This window comes from Dipteris shenzhenensis, chromosome 24 (assembly GCF_047967505.1).
Source record: "Dipteris shenzhenensis isolate YYH24624 ecotype China chromosome 24, Dip_SZ_1.0, whole genome shotgun sequence".
In the NCBI taxonomy this organism is placed as follows: Eukaryota; Viridiplantae; Streptophyta; class Polypodiopsida; order Gleicheniales; family Dipteridaceae; genus Dipteris; species Dipteris shenzhenensis.
The window spans coordinates 47,839,439-47,842,519 of record NC_141619.1 but is presented as its reverse complement, the minus strand read 5'-3'; positions in this window follow the sequence as shown (position 1 = coordinate 47,842,519).

The window sequence follows — 3,081 nt, the reverse complement described above, 5'->3', positions numbered from 1 at the left end:
TGTTGTCTATCAACATATGCAGGTGGATTCACATCCTGGAAAGTGATTCTCCTCATTTCCACATCCCTCATGGGTGCCTTATGCATCTTCTTCTCATTGAAGACTACATCATGGCTGCGTATGATCTTCTTTGCTTCTGTATCCCCGAGACGATAGCCCATCTCTCCACTTTCACCATAACCCAGAAAGATGCATTTCCTAGACTTAGGATCTAGCTTCTTTCGAAGCTCTTTTGGCACATGTGCATATGCCTCACACCCAAATATACGCAAATGAGAGTAAGAGGGCTTCTTACCACTCCATGCCGCTTTAGGAATACCACCATCCAAACTCTTACTAGGTGATCTATTGATCACATGCACTGCAGTCTTCATTGCCTCAGCCCAAAAACCACCAGAAAGACTTGCATTGGAAATCATGCATTGCAACCTTTCTTGAATGGTACGGTTCATCTTTACTGCAACTGGATTTTGCTCTGGAGTACGAGGGGATGTGAGCTTCCTCTCAATCCCACGTGTATCACAGAAATGCTGAAAATCATGAGAGAGATACTCTCCACCATTGTTAGTCCATAGGCATTTAAGCATTCTACCTGATTGATTCTCAACCAAGGCCAGCTATTTCTAAAAGACCTGGAACACATCACTCTTCTGAGCTATAGCATAAGCCCACACTTTCCTAGTTGCATCATCAATGAATGTCACATAGTATTCAGCCCTACCTAATGATCGTGTAGGCATGGGACCACATAGGCCTAAATGCACCAAATCAAGCTTTTCAAACTCTTTCTTTCCCCTTCTTTTATGGGCTGATTTAGTCTGCTTTCCATAGAGACAGTGCTCACAAAATTCAAAATTAGAGAAACTCAAATGCGGTACATAACCCAAACGGCATAAGAGTTTTATTCCATTCTGGCTCATGTGCCCCAACCTGCAATGCCACAAAGAAGTGCTTGGCTGCTCGGTTATTACAACAACATGATCAAATACCCCTTATACATGTAAGGGATACAAAGTCCCACACTTGGCACCCTTGGCCAAAAGCATAGAGCCCTTCTGAATTTTCCAACTCTGAAAGGCAAAAGTGGTGTGAAAACCAGCATCATCTAGTTGACCCACTGAAATAAGACTCTTGGTCAACTTAGTCACATGTCTCACATGTTTCAAAATAAATGCAGACCCATTTGTAAAAGAAAACTTTATGTCACCTACTCCCACTATGTCACATGCATAGTCATTTCCAAGATGCACACAACCTATCTTTCCACTGTCATAAGTGGAGAACCATTCCCTATGGGGAGTAACATGGAATGAAGCACCAGAATCCAAAATCCAATCCTGGGAATATGCATCATTTGAAGTGGTAAGCAACTCTGCAGATAAAATAGACATGAAGAGAACGTCATTGTCACTATCATGTGTGACTGCATTGATCTCCTTGATCTTCACTTTTCCTTTGTCCTCCCTTGGACTCTCTTCCTTTTGATTTGCACCCCAATTTGCATTCTTTTTCTTATCCTTTTGCTCTCTTTTCAGCTTGTAGCAATCCTTTTTCATATGGCCCTTCTTGCCACAGTGGTAACACTCAATGTTCCGTGCCCTGGATTTGCTACGAGACTTCCCTCTTCCTTGGGACTTCCCCTTGAACTGTGATCTGCCCCTTTGCACATTTAAGGCTGCATCCTACTTGTTTCCGTCCATAAACTTCTGTCTAATGTCCTCGGCCAACAAGCTACCCACAACATCATCAAACTTCAGTACTTCACCAGGTGCAGAGTTACTGACAGCTGTACGAAAGGTATCCCATGAGGATGGCAATGAACATAAGAGAAATATTGCCTTAGTCTCCGCATCAAAATTCATCCTCTGAGCCTGAAGTTGGCTGAAAATAATATTGAATTTCTTAAAATTTTGATTTGCATTGATTTTGTTGCATTTGGGTATGTCCTCAAGCTAATCATCTCTTTTAAGATCTTCAACAAAGATCTTGGTACAACGTTGGTGCTTTATAACAATACTATTTTGATTTACTAATTGGGGTTCTAGATCTTGTAATGTGTTCCTCTAGATCTTCACTATTTTATTCAATAATTGGTGGGTTCTAATTTGGAAATGATTGCCTTCTAACATTGCAATTCTATGCATTTCTCCTTATTCTATGTGGAGGTGTAAGCAAGTTTGAGACTTTTGCATTGTTGAATTGCTTTGGTCTATGATGAGGATTAATCTCTAGTCCTAGCTGCTACATTAATACTTGGGATTGAGCATTAATTTCATGGTTTCCATTTGTCAGGTGTTCCTATGATGCTGCATATTCCCATTCTAATTGTTGAACTTGATGTTTATAGCCTTTGAGGATTCACTACAACTCTATGTTTTTTCCATGCTTGCATCTATTGTTTCTTCTCTTTGCAAACAGCCTTTCTTAGAATTGCACAAATTCTTTTTCCTCATCATTATATGAGAGTTATAGTTCCTAGAATGATTTTTTCTCTCTTCTTTGCATCTAAAATATTCCATTGATTCTATTGTAGGTTCATTGTGACCTGTGTTATATTGTTAATACTCTCTATTAGAGCAATTTTCTTAAAAGTTTCTTACTATTTTTTCTACCATGCAAGATTGCTTTGAGACTTACTAAAAAAATAAGAAGAGGGAGAGAAAAATAGTTGAGAGGGCACATCTAGAGAAAATACCACAAATGACTAATAGTACACTAGGTTAATATATGAATCCTTTCGGGTTAGGGTTAGGTTTCCAACACTTTTGCCATTTTAGCAAGGGATAGTGCTTATTTAGAATATAAAACATGATGTTGAGATGGATCCTCGGCTAACTCCCCTCAAGATCAACATCAAGAGGTAGGCCTTCCCTCAAGATGATGATTTTGGGGAATGAAGTAGTAAACATTGAATTCCAACACATGCCCTTAATGGAAAGGCCCTGCCTCTTAATCAAACTAATAGCTTGTTTGTGTTTCTCAAAAATCTCTTTCCCAACAACTAGTTTGATAAAGATGTTTGCAACAACGGTATCTTTGCTACCACAATGCCGTAATGTCGCATCACCAAGTAATGTTCAT